This window comes from Perognathus longimembris, chromosome 23 (genome assembly GCF_023159225.1).
Source record: "Perognathus longimembris pacificus isolate PPM17 chromosome 23, ASM2315922v1, whole genome shotgun sequence".
Classification (NCBI taxonomy): Eukaryota; Metazoa; Chordata; class Mammalia; order Rodentia; family Heteromyidae; genus Perognathus; species Perognathus longimembris.
The window spans coordinates 21,095,638-21,115,322 of NC_063183.1; positions in this window are offsets into that span (position 1 = coordinate 21,095,638).

A 19,685-nucleotide genomic window follows, 5' to 3' on the forward strand; every position below is an offset into this window, starting at 1 on the left:
AACCCTCAAGGCTAGTATTCTACCACTTGAGTCACAGCTCCACTTCCAGATTTCTGTTGATTACTGGGGAGATAGGAGTCTCTCAGATTTGTCTGCCTGATATGGCTTTGAACCTCGATCCTCAGAATTCAGCCTGCTGGTGAGTCACCAGTACTTGGTTCAGAGGGTATTTCTTACATCCAGTGTATAAAGTGCCAAATGCAATCTCAACTGATAAAGACAGCTGGGGAGAGCTGGGCATTGGCAGCTCACACCTGTCATCCTAGCTACTCAGGAGGCTGTGATCTAAGGATCACAGTTTGAAGCCAGCCCAGGCAGAAAGTCCCCATGAGACGCTTATCTCCAATTAACCACTTACAAACTGGAAGTGGCTCAAAAGCCAGTGGTTCAAAGCAGTCGAGTGCTAGCCTTGCACAAAAGAGTTCAGAGACGGAGCCTAGGCAGTGGGCTCAAACCCCCACGAACTGAAAAAAAAAAAAGATATCTGGGAGAAACATGGACATGTGGATAGTGTGTAGGATTTGGATTATATGTCAGTATTTCTGGTTATATTCTAATCTATTCTTAAAGAATGATGAAATCATTAACTTTTTGTCATAGTTGTTTAGATTGGGTGCTTTCTTCACCACACTTGCTGAAAATAACAAGAGGACATTTATTTAAAGAGTATGACCCAATGGGAACTCTCTTCTTAGTCAGCCCCATTGAATTATAGTCATACCTGGGACATATCTAGGCCACCATTGGTTCAGTCTGATGATGAGTGAGTAGAGTTTTGCAAAGGGGAAAAATAGGACTTTAAAGTGGAGGGTATGGACACCAGGTGCCGTGGTTCACACCTGTAATCCTAGCTACTCAAGAGGCTGAGATCAGAGGATCTCAGTTCAAAGCAAGTTCAGGCAGGAAAATCTGTGAGACTCTTATATCCAAGGAACCAGCAAAAAAGCTAAAAGTGGTTCTGTGGCTCAAGGGATAGAGTATCAGCCTTGAGCAAGAAAAGCTTAGGGATGGTATCTAGTCTCTGAGTTCAAGTCCCATGATGGACACACACACATACAAAGAAAAGGGAAGAAAAGAAAAGAGAAATGGAGGACTTTGAATGCCACTTAACGCATAGGACTTGAACTTTTCAAATTGATGGTCCCCAGAATAGGAGCCACTCCTTCCAGGATTGTGTGAGGTCGTTTAATAGAGCCCAGAGAAACATCAAGACTTCCATTCAGATTTGTCCTCCTCCTCCTCCCCCTCCCCCTTCCCCTCCTCCCCAACCCATCCCCCTCCCCCTCCCCTTCTCCTCCCCCTTCTCCTCCCCCTCCTCCTCCTCCTTCTCCACTGCTGCTGCTGCTGCTGCTGCTGCTGCTGCTGCTGGTGGTTCTCGGGCTTGAACTTGTGGCCTGGGCACTGTCTCTGAGCCTCTTTGTGCTCAAGGCTATCACTCTACCACTTGAGACACAGTACCACTTCTGGCTTTTTCTTAGTAGTTTCTTGGAGATAAGAGCCTCACAGACTTTTCTTCCCAGGCTGTCTTTGAATCAAGATCCTCAGATCTCAGCCTTTTGAGTAGCTAGGATTACAGGTGTGAGCCAATGATGTCAGGTACACGTCTTCTTTTTAAACAAAATATTTTTTTTTTAGTCTTGTGCTATTTTAGTACATCTGCATAGCATCACATAAAACAAACACACACGCACACACGTACACACACATATACATATTTGCACATGTATATAAATCTCCAAATTGTTGGTAATAGGTGAGATGACACTTTTTGAACAAGGTAGCATTGGGCCCATGGTGGTTGTTTGGGGAAAACGAATTGTGGGGACCACCAAAGGGGACCTTAAAACAATCCTTGACCAACAGAGTTCTATAGGGGAAGCCACAATGAGACCATCTGAGTGAAGTGCTGTAAGAATATATAAAACACATAAGACAGCACACTGAAAAATGCAAACAGAATCTGTATTTAACACTTCACAGAGGACGCTAGATAATAGAAATCAAGGACTCCACCAAAGCCTTAGAGGAGAAGTCTTAAAAAAAATAAGAGGAGGAATTTGGAATGGAGGTACAAGAAACCCTTTTTGGATCTGGCTGAGCAGATTTCAAATTGTTTGTTTATTTGACATTCCAAATGTCTGTTCTGGAATCATTGACGTTTCATACATGGTAAAAATAAAAACATTAGAAAGCTGTCTGCCTGTGTTTTGCGCCTACAAATCTAGCAGCTCAGGAGGCTGAGATCTGAGGGTCACAGGGGAAAGCCAGCCTGGGGTGGGAAAGTCTATGAAACTCTTTTATCTCCCAGTAGTCACCAAAAAACGCCAGAAGTGGAGCTACAGCATGAGTGGTAGAGCTTGAGTGAAAAAGCTAAGGGACAGTGTCTAGGCCCTGAGTTCAAGCCCCAGGACACTCTCCCCCCGCCTCACACACACATTAGAGAGTAGTGTTTTACCTTGAAACACTAGATTGAGTTTTAAAGGCATCTTTACTTTTTCCGATAAGATACTATTTATCATTCCATGGTCCAGTGGTGGAAAAACGTTAGCAGAAAGGCACAGCCAGCAGGCAGAGGAATGGACTACCCAAGCAGGTTCCATTTGCTCTCAGCTTCTTCAAGCTCTAACAACCTTCTTATGCCAGAAGTGAAGGCTGCTACGCTTTCCTCTTTCTTCTTCTTGTTCTTTCTTCCTTTCCCAAGCCGAGCTGAACCTATATTTCAGGATCTCTGGCTTTAAATGTTGGTTGGTTTTTTTTTTTTTTAATTTTTCACAAGGAACAAAGTGGCAAACTTCCTAATTTAGTTAAAATTCTGTGTAACCTAAGGAGTAGCTAAAAAGGATCTTGGTACTGAACGGTCTGTTTGTTGGAGTGTGGTCTCCGCTGGCGTGACCACTATTTTTAGTGAGAATGCTGGCAGTCAGCATTCTAATGAAAGATGTGACAAAAGTCCCTGAAATTCCTGCCCTCTTTATCCAGCCCAGACTGGAGACAAGACAGCTTTTACAATTACATTTTCATTCTTTCAGACATTTCATGTATCTCTGCATATACCAAAGGGTTCAAAAGCTGCTGGCTTCCCATACAGAGGGAGATATATATATATAGTTTGCAAATCCATAGATTAAGAGTTGATGTTGAATTGATCAGGAAGGATCCACCCTTGGCTCAAAGAGACATCAGAAAATTCAAAGAGGTTGAGAGTGTTAGAAAGTTGGAAACAAACCCAAGTCACTGGAAAGAAGGGAAATTCTAACTATTCCTAGAGGAAATGATGCATTTGTTCATAAGAAGGGAAGATTTTTTTTTATTGGAATGAACAACTCACATTTAAGAACAGAAAGTGGAATTCACATGGACTGCCCCTGGTTTGGGGTTTCTTGTGGTGGGCTTCTTCAGGGAAGCTTGGGAGAGCTTGGGCTGGGCAGAGGTCAGGAGATCTAGGCTGCTTTGCCTGTTGAAGACTGATTCTTGAGCATGACATTGAGTGGAACCTGTTGCTCTTGGGCCTCAGTTTCCCTCTGGTATAGCATGATGCTTTCAGCAGCCTCGTATGATTCTGAGAATGTGAATACCTATCTACAGCTTTCCAGATCTCTCTCTCTCTCTCTCTCTCTCTCTCTCTCTCTCTCTCTCTCTCTCTCTCTCTCTCTCAAGCAACAGTTCTTCCATCCAATAACCCTGTCCTGCTCTAGTCTGGCTCTGAGATTTCTCAATGGGATGGGCAGAAACAGCAACGAATCCGAAGTTCCATTGGATCTGGCTTAACTTTTTCTTTCTTTCTTTTTTTTGGTTGGTTGTGGGCCTTAAACTCAGGGCTTGGGTGTTGTCTCTGAGCTTTTTGGCTCAAGGTTAGCACGCTACTACTTTGAGTTACAGTGACACTTCTTGTTTTCTGATGGTTAATTAGAAAGAAATAAGAGTCTCACAGACTCTCCTGCCTGGGTTAGCTTTGAACCCTGATCCTCAGATCTTAGCATCCTGAGTAACTAGGATTAATTACAGGCATGAGCCACCTAGCACCCAGCTCTAGCTTAACTTTTGATTGTAGACTGCATTGTTACATAGTCTGTCATCTCTAAAGAACAAATGTGCTCCACTCATCCTCTTATATTTTGGTTAGCAATTTCAGGATGCATTCCTGATTTCAGAAATATGTCAAAATAATCATAGATATCTGAGGAACATGTAACATAGCAATGAAAGGGAACTTGGGAATTGGCAGAGTTGGCACTGAGGGAACAGGAGGAGGAAGGTAGGAGAGAGAGAAAGAGAAAGAGAGAGAGAGAGAGAGAGACAGACAGACAGACTCTGCCCTGCCCAGGGAGGGTGCAGTTGAAAGCCTTTGAAAGGCTTCTGTGTAGCAATGTAGCATTGGAACCCAGCCTGCCTGTCTTCTATTCTTGGCTCTGCCACTTACTGGCTGTGGGACCTAAGGCTAGTTCCTCTGTCTCTTTGTAATTCAGTTTCCCATCTGTAAAACAGGGATAAGGCTAGAAATTGCTTCATAGAATTGTGGTAAGGATTAAATAGAAAGCATGTAGAACAGAACTAGGCACCTAATAAGCACTCCCTGAACATTACGGTGATGGGATTGTATGATTAACGCCTGGCTTCCCACCAAGAATACAGAGAACAGAACAGTTCTGTTCATTTATCGTGGCGACCAGTGCCCATCAGGGCTTACTAGATAGTGAGTGCTCAGTAAATAATTGCCAAGTAAGTACATTAGCCATTTGTGTCTCCTGGTGGACATTATCCAGTTTGTATACCAGTAACCCTTTTGTCCATCCTATATTCTGACCTGGCTTGGACTTAGATCTGCTCTGACAAAATGATCATAATTAAAATGCATACCCAAGTTTATCGTTGTGCTGTTCAACCCTGCCAAGTTATAGAAACATCCCCCAGATGCCCTTCAATGGACAAATGTCCTATAAAATATTATGTCAAATTAAATCAGGCTCTGATGACAAAGGACACAGGTTACTCTCATAGATGGAGGTGGGATCTAAATTAAATATATAGGTAAACATATATATTAATATATGTATATATAAGATCGTGTGCATGTAGATACAAATACATGAATATATTTAACTAATGGATGGTATATTCAGAGGAGAATTCTAATGGTGTAATTCCTTTGAAAAACTAACTTACAATTTAACAAAGTGTATGCCAGGAAACTGGAACATGGGTTGTGTGTGCATGCACACATGCCTCTGTTGTGTGTGTGTGTGTGTCAAGGAAACGATGGTAGATGAGTGTAGAAAAGAAAGGTAGTCAAATGTAACTACGATATTGAATGTATGTATGTGGAAATGGAATTAGGTAAATTGAGAGGATGGGTGGGTTGGGAGAGATGGAGAGAATGATTGGAGGGGTAACACTGATCAAGAGGGGTTGCCATCATAAATGGACAGGTTGAATGGAAACCCCTTTGTACAACTATTTAAGGATAATAAAAAATAATGTTTTAAAAAGAAACCCACTTGAAATTAACTTTGGCACAGTTAGTGAAGATTGAACAGCACTACATCCAGGTCCTGGCTGCCTCTGTCTTATCAGCCTATAGAAAAGTCTGGCCTACTAATCAGAACAAAAGTAGATGCTAGAAATAAATGAGTAAAAAGACCCGCTGTTCCCATGGTTCCACTTTCTCAAGGCTGTGCTGATCAGAAGGTAGATGATGTCCTTGAGCGACTCCACAACCCAGATAAGGCTGTCTAAGACAAAGGGACTGTCTCTGCTTTGACAAATGGGACTGACCTTCTAGTCCTGGTAAAACATTCTGGTCTCCACAAAGTCTGTATCAGATGAGGGATGATATATAGCTGGATGTATGTAAATCTACAGGCAGGTGTTAACTAGCTGCCTTGTTATGCAATTAACCCACAATTCATAAGTACATCCTGGAAAAGAAGGGAAGTTGCATTTGCTATCTCTTCTGGCTTTTTCTTTTCTTTTCTTTTCTTTTCAGTTAAGTGGCTGTATGAAGAAACACTTCTGAAAGAGAAAGATTCATTAGTCGGAGATTCTGAGAGTCTCCGTCTCTGAATTAAGACTCTGTAATTCAGCCTCAAATAACACTTGTCTAAACATAAGATGAGTTAATTAGTAGAATCAGAGCAATATTGAGCTTTCTTTGTGTGTTTTCCTTGGTGCTTACCTCCAGCAGTTCTTGACTGATGAGAACCACAGAACATCTTTACTCTATCAGGCTGGAAGCAAAGTGGCAACTGAAGAATGAGAATTTCACATTTAATTTGAGTCAAGGGAGAAAAAAGACATCTTATATTATTTGGTGTTCAGCTCTTAGCTTCAGATAGGAGCCTCCCTCCTTCTCTATTATCTCTGTGTCTTATCCAACATGTCAGCTTGGATCTCCTTTCTCTGAAGTTAATTCAAATTGCTGTACTTCCTCCCCCCACCCTCACAAACTTGCAATTTAATGCCACTGTATATTTTCAGATGCTTGAAATTTTGAACTACTAATTGAAAGTTTGATTCAATTTGTTAAAGTGAGGACCTGGGAGGGTATGATAATTATCTTCAAATAGTAGTAAGTCTGTCATGGGAAAGATGAAACACACTGCCCTGGAAGGGTATAGAACGAAGGACAGATGCTTCAGAGGGAGTCTCTAGTTCATTATAAAGATGGATTGTTTGTCAATCAAGATTGAGTCAGAAGGAAATGGGTTATCCCAGGAGACAGTAGGTTTTATTTTCCCAGGCCAGAATAAACCCTAGATTTGTTGGAGTTTGGAGATTTCAGATGGTCATTAAGATTGTTGTCTACCATCTGAGTCTCCTCATTTGGGGCATCCAAATTCCTGGTTCCTTGTGGTATAGTTATAACTAGAGTTCTAGGCCAGGGGCTCAACTCTAGGGCCCCTGTATGTCAGGTCCTGCTTGAGGTAAATAAAAGAGACAAGTAGTAAAGGGTGGAGAAAAGCTTGCAGGAGAAGGCAAAGTAAGCACTTCAGCATATCTTCCAGGAACAGGTGTAAGATTTAGGTTTACATCAAAAAAGAATTGTGCCGGGTGGGGAGAGAGGTATACATCATCCAGCAATCCCAGAGAGAGTGTGGTCTGGTTGCTCAGTACCTTCGTTAAGATTCTGTGAAGGGTTCCAGAGAAGTTACTATTGCAGCCATCATTCGAAGGAGCAACTTGGTTCTCAGGAGGTGATTCTACTGCCTCATTATTGTAGATAATTGTCCTCATGTTGGGGGAAGTAGTTTGAGTCCCTTATTGTAAGGATGTCAGTCTGTCCTTGCTAAAACCCAGAGGGAATGCAGGAGAGATTGACTCAGCAGAGGAAACGTGTGTGTGTGTGTGTGTGTGTGTGTGTGTGTGTGTGTGTGTGTGTGTTCATTAAAACCTAGAAAGGATAACCCGCTCAGGTCAAGATTTTCTCAAATCTTAGCACGTCACATGCGTGTCTAGCTTCCTCTAGAACTTACCATCCCTGGGATATAATGATATCAATACAGGCCTTTTTCTTTTTACTTCTCTAGGGGCTAAGGGGACCCTCTAAAGTTCATGTCTTCCTGTTGAATTCAGGAAACAGATACCCCAATGATAAATTGGTCTTTGCAGGGCTGGAGGCACAGCTCAGCAGTGGAGTGTTAGCTTAGCTGGTGACACTCATGGGCTATGAGACCTTCATAATCAGGTTTCCAGGCGTCCAGTCCCCCTGTGTGGCCTGGCTCGCCCTCCTCCCTTGCAAATCTCAACGACATACACTGGACCATTATGTTATCTCTATTTTTATGGTCCATTACGTTATCTCCATTTTAATGGCCCATTATGTTATCTCTATTTTTATTGTATGTTATGGAACGTCCCCTGACTTCCCCTGCCCCATTGCCCATCCTCCTGCTGGTGGTGTTCTCTGGGCCTTTGGATTTGGCCCTATTGTTCTCTACCAATTGTGATGAGCCATTCTTCCTAACACCATGATATGTGAACTTCCAGGGCAAGTTTGTCCAGAGCTTCCTGAACTGTGTTTTCTATATAGAGTCAGACTCTGGAATACCAACAAATATAGAATTAAACAATACTTTCAGGATCCTTCTTTTTCTAAAGAGAGTTTCATTGGATTAGGTACCTAATCGTTGTCTTCCCTTGTGACCCTTTTCTTTAAAGACCTACTATTTTGTCTCTCACATAACACACATAGCTCTGACTTAGTTTCGAATTCCCTGAAGAACTGTAGGGCTTCTATCACACTCCATGAAGATATGATAGCAACGGAGGGAATTTTGTCGCAAGTGTGGGGAATCTCACCTGACAGTGACATAATCTCTACTGAGAGGAACCAGCTAGTGTATGCACAAATGACTCAACTTCCATTCACTAGGCTTTCATCATGGATTTATTGGACCTAGAATGGCCTGTACAGAAAAAGGGACCTATTTTCTGGAAAAATAAGCAATATTCAAAAGATGGTAAACGTTACTACTAAGTCTGTGGGATAAAATTTGTCCCCTAATTTATCAGAAGATTAAGAGGAGAAGATCAAGGAGCCATCTTGGATTAAGGATGATTGGGATGGTCTGGTTAGGTATATAGCTTCTTCTATAGTAGACTGAGTGAACTCTAACCCTTTAAAGCTAAGACTAATGAAGCAACATGACCCCAATAATAACAATAATGAGTATTGGATGCTCTGTCCTAAGAACCCTTATGTTTTATTTCCTGTAACCACTACAACAACCCAATGGCATTCGTGCTGTGCCCTATCTATTTGAGGGACAGCAGAAACTGAGGCACAGAGAAATGGAGAGAAAAATCTAAAGATGTGCCCGGATAGAACACAACAAAACTGGGATTCAAACCAGGTTCAGAGCCTGCGATGCACTCTTCCCTGTGATGTATCAGTGATGCATGTAGGTTAAAAAAAAAGATGATTGTTTCTGCATACTTTAGCCAGAGGACTATGAACAGGAAGAATTGGAAATTGAAAAGAGTGCTCTCCTGAGTTCATGCGGGGATGGCAAACAGCCAAAGGAGAGATTCTGTTAGGGTTCCCTCTCGCTGTAATTTCACCAGCCAAAATTCCATGGCACCTTCAATATTTGTGCTCAATCTGGCTTTCTGGATCCAGCCCTCTCTGCCTCTCCCGACCTATGTGGTCAGGAACATGAAATATTTTTGTCCAGTGCTGTGAAATAATTCTTCATCTCTGTTTCAGTTTGGAAAACACTGGGAGTCGGTGACCAGTGCCTGGCTTTAACATGTGCTCAGCCCTCTCATTGTCTACTGGTAGATTCACATTATAGCTCACACAGTTTAGGATAAGAATTTTTAGTTCATAGATTCTCAATAAACGAACAAACAAGAGCCTCAAGAGTAGCTTTGCTTTGGGAGAACATAGATGCTTCCCTAATAAGAGATAAGAGGTCCTAATAGGGGTAGGCTTGTGCCATTGAGATAAGCGGAAAGGTCATTTATTTAAATAGTAAATGGCTAGAAATGCAGATTGGATTTATATGGTTGCTACAAAGCCATAAAAAAAAGAACGCTTGCACCCAGATGCATGCATAATAATCCTGAATTGGCTATGAAATTTGTCTTCATGAGTAAAGAGAAGGGGGGGAACTGTTGATGCTGTTATGATTCTCACTCCATCTTTCCAAGGAAGACAGGATTAATAACCAGGAGAGATAAATCATGAGGTGATTTTTGTATATATGCACAAAGCCAATACAATGAATATTTGATTTCCTCCAACTTCTGCAGGGCTAAATCAATTTGAAGAGATAATGGTACAGGATTAAGTTATTGGAACGCATGTAACTATAAAGTTTTGAATACAGTTAACTCACAAGTTATTACGATTTCAGTATAACATCTGTTATCATTGAACTAACAGATGTGCCCTGTATTGTGAAGCTAAGGGAATGCTGGATATGTACACGGTTTTCAAAAGAAACTGGGCTCATGTTAAATTATTTGTGAAATGCAATTCTGTAAAAGCGACTGTAGTGATGGGTGAACTGAAGAGATCCCTCCCCCCCACTCCCAATGAAGCTATAACACAAGTCATGCCATTAATAGAGACAGTCGCCTTAACATGTGAGGCAGGTAAAATATTGTGAGTCCTTGCATTCTGTGGCATCCTAGAAGAGAAATTATTGTACTTAAGGATGCAGAAAAAAATTCAATCCATAAAAAGGAAAATAGCAACCCCAAGAAGTAGGTTTGATGAAGCAAATAACAATTTATCAACATCAGTACACCATTGTCCTTGATTTTATTACCTTCCTATAGTAGCTAAATTACAAACTTCTGATTAGTGAGTCATGTTTCCTATTTTGCACCAATAATTATAAGAATAATAGTTATTATTTTTATATTAATTTGGGATCCCTGAAATGGAACTCAAGGCCTTGAGCTGAGAGCTGAGAGCTGAGAGCTCATGAGCTCTTGCTCATTGCTCTACCATGTGAGCCACGCCTCCAGCTTAGCTTTGGGCCGATTATTTTAGACATGGAGTCACACAAACTTTTCTGCTACACTGGCTTTGAACGTTGATCATGCAGATCTTAGCCTCCTGAGTAGCTAGCACTATAGGCATGAGTCACGAGCCCCTGGCTACAAATCATACATTTCTTTCTCTTTCTTTTATTTTTTTAAAGATCTAGTTTGGCATGTGCTTCAACAAGCATCAGGGAACATGGGAAAATTTGAGAAGAGGCTACTTGAACATGAGGTTTTTCTCCTAACAACTAGAAACTTGTGGTTACTTTTCCTGTGCTTGCCCAGCCAAGTGTTGGCCTCAAATCAAAGGCTCAAAATCTATGTGGCAGCCAGCACTGTACTAAGTGTTCCTTTCACAGAATCTCTGTGAGTTTTCTGATTACATTCTTCTGTGTTGTTGTTGTTGTTGTTGTTGTTTTGTTTGTGGTAGTGCCAAGGCTTGCACTCAGGGCCTCATGCTCTAGCTTGGCTTTTCCACACCACGTGAGCCACACCTGCACTTCACGCTGTTTGATTGGTTAATTGCAGACAAGAGTCTCCCAAAGTTTTCTGCTTGGGCTGGCTTTGAACTGTGGTCCTTAGATCTCCGTTTCCTGCATAGCTAGGATTACTGGCATGAGCCACCGGTGCCTGGCCTGATTATATTCTTCTGATCGTATTTTCAGTATTGTTTGGCTATTATTTTGTGCAGAATTCGGAAATCCGATATTACACTAAATGTTTTTTTCTTTCTCTACCTGTCTAGAATCGTACCTTTTCTGTTTAATAGATCTGGGGGAATAAACTCTATCCTACTCTTATTTATCAAGATTCCTGGATGGGAAAGAATATACTAGAAATGTGGCCAATGTGGGAGGAGTGGGGGAGGGAGTTCTAGTTAAACTTGACTCTGTCTGGCTTTCAATTCTCCTCCCGCTGACAGCTCACTCTTAGGAGAAAGAGGTCCCAGTTGGGTTTTTACCATACACACATACATACACACACAAAGATTTCTAATAAAATATTCAAGATAGCTGAGGACTTTTAGAATGGATAATTTTATTCAGATGTTCTCTATGCTCTTCCTGCTGGGAGTGGGCTCTGAACCCAGAAGCTTCTCTGGGAGGGCATGACTATTATGCATTATGTCCGAGATTCTATGAAAAGTCAATTTACTCTGAATCAGATACACCATATTTTTAACTTCGAAACTAAAAACTTGTCTCTGGGGTTTAGATTGTTGCCCTGATTCAATTCTTACTGCTCGGCAAATAAATCTGAGGTTTCTTTTTTAACTTTTTCATTGCTGCTTCTCTCGCCCTCGCTCCCTTACTTGATTTTTTTTTCCTTTTTGAAAGTTTCATTTGCTTAAAAAAAAACTATCCTTAAGTAGTTGTACATAGGGGTTTTCATTCGACATGTCAGTTTGCGAGTACAATGCATCTTGATCAGTGTCAAAAAGAGATTAATGAGTGGGTAAAATAATAGAACGAGGGAGGGGGGATAAAAAAAAGTACGGAGGATTCAGCAAGAATCCTCTGATAAAGTGCACGCTTTCATTAAATAATGCCTGTAGTGAATTTACCTGCCGTTGGCTTTGCCTCTGGTTTTTGAGAACTTGCCTCACCAGGCTTGGTCCTTAATGAGATGGCTCCCCACTGTGTCTTAGACACTTTAGCTCTCAAAAATCTCTATCTCCTACCCCATTTTTCCCATCCATTACAGAACGAGCAAGAGCAATTGAATGCATGGATTGAAATCCTTGTTAATCAATTGGATGATTCCCTCTTGGGTTGTGCTGGAAGAGGAAGTTTTCATTATCTCCCATAATTAGGATTATCTCTTTGGAAATGAGCTGAATGGCCTGACATAGTCATCTGTGGTGGACTTGTCATGTGTCATCTCATTATTAACTTTTAGGTGTGGGAGGGGAGGAGAGAAGAATGAGTAGGGGAAGAAATGGTATATGAGATTTTTATTTTTCCTTATTGTGGTGGCATATAACATGAGCATATGAAGAGCAGGTATGTGCTATTTTAGATGACTCAAAAATAGTGAGAAGCAGCTTTGATGATAGACTGGACAGTGCGGGACTTGTTTTTACAACCTACTTGGTGAGTGCCATTGGAAAATTTAGTTACCTCTCATCAGTCCAGTTTCTGCCTCCATGTGAAGGGCATCCTTATGATAAGGAGACCTTAAAAATAAAGGCACACTAACAGCTCAGAAGACGGTATGGTGAAGATAAGGTTCACTATAAAGAATAAAGTTAGTCTACGAAGTCAATGAGTCACAGAATAATGAATTAGCTTCTCTCCCACCACAAAGTTTCTGAGATTTCAGTATCACAGATGAAGAAGGAAGAAGATGCTAAAGTGGGACCTAGAATGTCCAGTTCAAATGGAAATCAGGAGACTGGATCTAGCTGGCACCATCTTTGCTACCTGATGCATGGTAGGGTATTGGATTTAATGGGCGCCATCTTGTCTTCATGGTAGAGGCTGGTAAGTTCCACCCCTTGGTCGTGGGTGTATCTGAATTCCTAGAGGCAGGGGTGGGGACTTGGACGATGGATTACTGGACCTGTCAGTCCTGTGCCCTGAACTCCTGAGAGTCTCAAGTTTCCTGTGACCCTGCCCCCCGCCCCACCCCCTGATTCTTACCCTATTTAGGTCCAGAAAAACTTAGGCACCATTATACCATGTCTCATGTCTCATGTCGCCAGGCTCCTGGCTTTCTTCCAGTCACCATGATGTCCCACTTGAGCTCTCCATTGGAGTTGATCTGGCTTGTTGATATTGTTTTTCTACTTTCTTCCCTCTCCTGTGCTCATGGCTCAGTTTTCTAACAGTGTTAAGTATATTCACGGGGCTGCAGGTCTTTGAGACAGAAGTCCACTTGCAGCCACTGGCTCTCCAACAAAAACTCCCAATTGGACCTCTCAAAATGTGGCTTCTCTGTTTTTCTTGGCTGAATTCCCATACAACAAAATATAACTCAGACAGTGATGATGGGCACTAACTGGCTTGCTCTCTGTCCTTTAGTTAGCTCCTCTGTTAAGAGGGGAGAGAATAGAACCAGAACCACAAGGAATAGTCATAGGGCAAGAAATAGTATCTCCTTTGCATGCACGGTGAGGGCTGAATGAGTTAGAATCTGGTAAATATTCAGATCAGTACCTAGCATACGGCAAGAATTCAATTAATGTTGCTACTTTCATTCTTTCATCCAGCTGTATGTGTATTGTCTCTCTCTTCCTCTCTCTCCTTCCCTTACCTCCTTGGCTCTATAGCTCCCTCTCTCCCTCCCCTCACCTTCCTCCCTCTCTCTTCCTCTTCCTCTCTCCACCCTCTCTCCTCATTCCTTTCTCTTCTCCTTCTTGCCCTTTCTCTTCTCTTCCTCTCGCTCCATTTGCTCTCTTCTTCCCTCATGCCCTTTTCAGTCCCTCTCCTCTTTCCTCTTTCCTCTCCCTCTTACCTTTCCTCTCCTTCTCAACCCTCCTCTCTCTCATTAGTGGATTGCTTTTGTGGCCCCATCAATTATCTATTGGTTCCTTAGTGATATTTAGTTTTACACTTTTTGTATCCTGTGTTATGACATAAATCTCTCCTTCTCTCCTACCTTTTGTCTGAAACTTGGCTCATTGGTACAAGGACTTTAATGACCCTCATTAGTATTGGAGGGACCCAGCTGCTGCTGGTTTCCTTAGAGCCAAGCTACACTCACGTGGGGTTTTATTTCAGTGGGTTGTGCTGTCCATTCATGCAAGGTCATTGCTAGTTCCCATTCTTTCTTCCTTCTTCCTCTCTGCACCCTTCTGGAATGCCCAGCCTATTGCCAGGAATGGGGCTGCCTTTCGTGATCAGATCCCCACTTATATGGATTGTGATCTCTTTGCGGGGTGCAGGGGGGGTGTCCTATGGCAAATATTCCTAAGGCCAGCAGCTGTTTCCAGGACTAGTGGGGTGGCCACTCCCACCCTGCCAGGGGGTGTGGGGTAGCAGCCTCCGGATGAGGTGATGGGTAAGGAACATCCCACATCAGATGAATGACTGACTCTCTCTGCATTCTTGCTTCATGGAGAGGCTCGGTTGAGTGGCTTTTGCCAAGTTCTCAAAGGAAATAAAAAAGACAATTTCCCCTCAACTTCACATTTCAGGGAGAACACTCTGGGCAACTTCTTGAGTGAGGCTCCTGTAACTTTAATGTCTCCTCCTGGCACCATTTCCTTGCCTGGCTGGGCAATGGGCCCTTTGCCTCGGTCTCCAGGAGCACAGAATTTGTTCCATGCCTCCAGGGCGGGCCGTCCCAGGTCAGCAGATGGCTTTCTGATTACTATTTCCAGCCCATCTTACCTGACCATTCCTTCACTGTATGAACAGCTGTTTCCTTCACTCCAGTGCTGCCAACCCGATTGGTGATTTTTCTTCTGCCCTTTCATTTGTAGAGAACATAAATCTTTCCCTTTTTCTGACCCGTCCTGCCGTTCTATCCACCTGTGCCCGCCTTGAGCAATATCTAACTCTCACCAGGCTCTGTTTCCTTTACTGGCTTTAGCCTCTAAACCAAACTTTCTTCTTCCTCCCTCTCCTCCTTTCCACTCGTTGATGGCTGATTCAGCATTCCCCTAAGCATCTGGCTTCCAGGTAACACACACACACAAAAAGGTACATTGTCTTGTAGGGCTAACCTGAGACGAAACAGCCAGGATGCAACACGCAATGGAAGTCTCAGGCCTGTTGGCCTCCTTTCTCTCCTTGCCTTGACTCTGAAGAGATTTCATTTCTCCAGGTTAGCCATGACTATACTAATTGAAAATGAATTAATTGAATAACTTGGGGCTTAGGAAGGATTTTTTTTTCAGTTATTGAAGCACAGCTAGTCAATTGAGTCAATCTAGTTACATGTTTCACAATGATCACAAAAACTGGATATGAACTAAAGAAGCCTATGTTCTCAACAAAACACCTTCCGGATTCCTGATCCTGATTAATCAAATGCTATTGACATTTCTAATTGCTGTAACTGTTTTCATTGGTGTTCGATTTTTAGAAATTTTCTTTTGGTTTACTGGAATGGAGAGGCACATCGCAGGCACATTTTCTTTGGGTGTTTTGTGTTTTGTCAAAGGCACACAACACTCTCAAAACGTTGTGTCTTCCTTCCTGCCGAAAATGGAGATCATGAGGTATTCACTCAGTAAAGTGTATAGCAACAAGCTAGACAGAAAGACAGGAATCAGCTGTGGTTAAAATTAGCTTTTTAGTCAAATAATGAGATCTTGTGTTAATTGTAGGATCCAGGCTCTTAGACTACACACACACACACACACACACACACACACACACACACACACACACACACACACACACAAAACTGTTCCTAAGTGATAATGAATCCAGAGATCTTTCCATTTCTTCTGAGTGTTAAGTATATGAATCTCTTTCTTGGTCAAAATTTGATATGTTATTTAAACCTAATCACCTAAATAATATATATAAGAAGTTTAGGTGCCTTCAAATTGACTTAAACTCAATTGACAGGGAAGCCAACATCTGGGTGGAAAATACCAACATGCTAACGATTTGGCCAGTCTCTTCACCCCAGAAAACAGGCATGCTGAATCCCACCAGCATCAAATGGTCATTCCATTTCTTTGACACAGCAGAATAACACTATGGTCTTTGTACAGTGATTTTTATCTTTTAATGGGTTTTAGGTCTATTATCTTTTTCAATCTTTATATCAGCCTCATGGGATAGATAGATAGATAGATAGATAGATAGATAGATAGATAGATAGATCAGATATAATCTGCCCATTTTATTTTTAGAAAAAAAATCCAATGAATTTGGCTGAACAGTCTTGTGGGTTATGTTTCTATTGAAGAAACTCTATCTGTACCAGATCTTCAAGTATCATGTGAACTATTGAATTAAGAGTCCATTTCACATACTGACCTAGTCACTATTGAGTACTTGTGATTCATTTATGCTTCTTATACTATTTGTCAAACAAATATAACCTCCAGGTATTCAGAATATCTTGTTCTGTTGGTATTTGGCTGTTATTGGCAAACATTTTTGTCGATTATCTATCTACCTATGATCTATCTATCTATCTATCTATCTATCTTCATCATCATCATCATCATCATCATCATCTACTATGTTTATGTGTGTGTGTGTGTGTGTGTGTGTGTGTGTGTGTACTTCTCTCTCTCTAACCTTAATGACATGGTGCCTGTCATCTTAGCTATGTGGGAAGCACAAATAGGAAGTGAAGATCTAGGATGATGTTGGCATAAACAGGAGCAAAAAATCACTAAAGTAAAAAAGGACTGGGGGCATAGCTCAAGTGCTAGAGCACCTGCATAGCAGTATGGCAAGAGCAAGGCCCCGAGTTCAAACTCGAGTACTGGTAAAATAAAAGTGTCTAAGTTGTTGTTTTTATTAATGCTGGGACTGGGGCTTGAACTCAAGGAATCACACTCTTGCTTAGCTAATTGAACCACTGATCTGTTCCCTGCTTTTTTGCTAGTTAATTGGGGATAAGGGTCTCTTGGATTTGTATGCCTGGGCTGGCTTTGAATCAGGATCCTCAGATCTGTATCATGAATAGCTAGGATTACAGCTGTGAACCACCAGCGCCTGGCTATTGTTTCTGCATTATGAAGAGGGGATTATATGACATATTTTTTTCTTCCTCATTCATTCTGTAGGTGTCAACTAAAATTTTCCTGTGTGTCATTGAAGATTCAATATGGACTGTCATGGCAGAGATAAGCTTCCCTCTTCAGGCGACAGAACTTGGAATTTTTGTCTTGGAAAATACACCAGTTTAATAAAAATTTAAAAAAAAAGAAGCCACTGAGAGTGTAAATGACCACAGAATATCTTCTTTATGGCTTCTTTTTCCTTTGACTTAGCACCAACCCTTTCAATAAGCATGAACTTAGGAAAGAAAAAGCTACATAAAATTTTATACTTCTCATATTCTGTTTCCCTTTTTAAGTTGCGAACTCAAGCCTGATTGTACTGCACTCTCACCAAAAGACCCCCTTAAGGCAAGAAACACATTATGGAAAACTATTTATAAGGTTTAAATTATCCATATTAACATACTTAAGATTCACCAGTGTGGTTTCTTGACGCCAGATCCAATCTACAGAGAAGCTTCTGCCTCCTGTTATAGAGTTGACTACACAGATTCTTGCAGGAAGAAAATGCAGAGTAAAATCTCAAGTGCAGAATCCCTGGAGGAGCTAACTAATGCATCCCTTTGCCTCTGGCAGGACCAAAAGCAAAACCCATTTAGGGCTCTGTACAGGCCTCGATTGCTATTTTGTTTGTAGAACCTGATTGGTTCCATCTCTTTCCATTTTTTGTTAGATGAAAGCTGTAGGCCAAGTATGAGAGAGGAAAAACAACTCCATATACACATACATGTCTATAGATAGCCAGTCCTTGGTTATTTAGTATTTATTGGAATTCTCCTGTATTAAAAAGGATAGCATTAAGTTCAGAAAGTTAACTCCGCGTAGGGGAAAACATAGCTCATGGCCATGATCCAATTCAGTTAGGATGGGACTCTAGAACCCCGTGGAAGTTATGATTGGGTACAAGAAGTATGGTTGGGCACTGGTGGCTCATGTCTGTGTCATCCCAGCTACCCAGGAGGCTGAGAGCTGACAATCACGGTTTAAAGCCAGCCCGGGCAGCAAAGTCCATGAGATTCTTATCTCCAATTAATCATTAAAAAAACAAACAAACAAACAGAAGTGGAGCTGTGGATCAAGTGGTAGAGCACTAGCTTTGAGCTGAAGAGCTCAGGGACAGCACCCAGGCCTAGAGTTCAAGCCCCACAGCGACCAAAAAAAAAAAAAAAAGTATGATTGGATGCTGTGTGTGGAAAAAACATGAAAACTTCTGGTGTGTGTTTGCCTCGTGTTTGAGTAGAGACACAGGATGCTGAGTGCTTGACATTCCACCGTGACCTTGTCCAAAGACAGGATGAGTGCCTGCCCTTGAGTGTCCCCAATCTTTACCTCTTCCTGATATCCTGTTACCTGCCTTTTGAAACATACCCTTTGATCTGTCAACCAAAAACATCCCCAAGCTAACACGGACTCTGACCTGTGAAAAGTGGAGGAGGGAGAATATTCTGGAGTTGAGTTGTGTCTGTCCATGAAGCTATTCCTCGCCTCTCATGGAAATACAAATCGATGTCTTGTCATTCTGACTATTGTGCATGAGTAATCCTTGTTCCGCCATCACGTCACTGGCTGGATGTCACCAGCAGGTTAGGAAGACATGACATACACGGTAATAATTCAAGATGGTACTGGGTGCTGTTAACCTAAGGATTAGACACTTAAATGTGTACGCACACACCTACTCAGACTTCTCGTTCTTTAATTCTTTCATACCCTGGGAGTTTCTTTCGAAGCATTTCAAAATGGCAAAAACGTGATGTTTAGGGAGATTGGGGACTTCCAATGTGCATATACTGAATTTCTCACCCTCCTCATTGCTCAGAACATTGCTAGGGTTCCCGCCCCCCTCCCATTCAAAATGATGCAGGAAGCCCAGAAAAAGTAGAGCCTAAGTCTCTGTGCAAGCTTGTAATTCATGGCAATTCCACTTAGCAAGGGGTGTGTGTGTGTGTGTGTGTGCGTGTGTGAGCATGCACATATGAAATCATGCATTAAAAGTCTCCAACCTCCCTAAAAAAATCAACTTTTTGCTAAGACAACAGAATGGACTTCAGTTTCTGTGTTATAATGTCTGTGCTTTTAATTTCTAAGTAGAAGAGGATATTGTTTGTAGACACTGGTGGCTCACACCTGCAATCGTCACTACTTGGGAGGCTGAGGCTTGAGGATGATTGTTTAAAACCAGCCCAGGTAGAAAAGTCTGGGAGACTCTTATCTCTAATGAGCCACTACGAAGCCAAAAGTGGAGCTGTGGCTCAAGTGGCAGAATGCTAGCCTTGAGTACAAAAGCTCAGGGCAGAGTCCCAGGCCCTGAGTGCAAGCCCCAGGCCTGGCAAACACACACAAAAAAGTAAAAAAAAATACATTTTCTGAAACTTCACACCATCTCTGAGTCCTGCTTTGGGAGTTTGATCCAACCCTTCCGGGATGGAATGGACTCTTGAAGAAGCACCACAATCCTAGGAGTTAGTACACTTGAAATTCCAGAAATGAATATCTT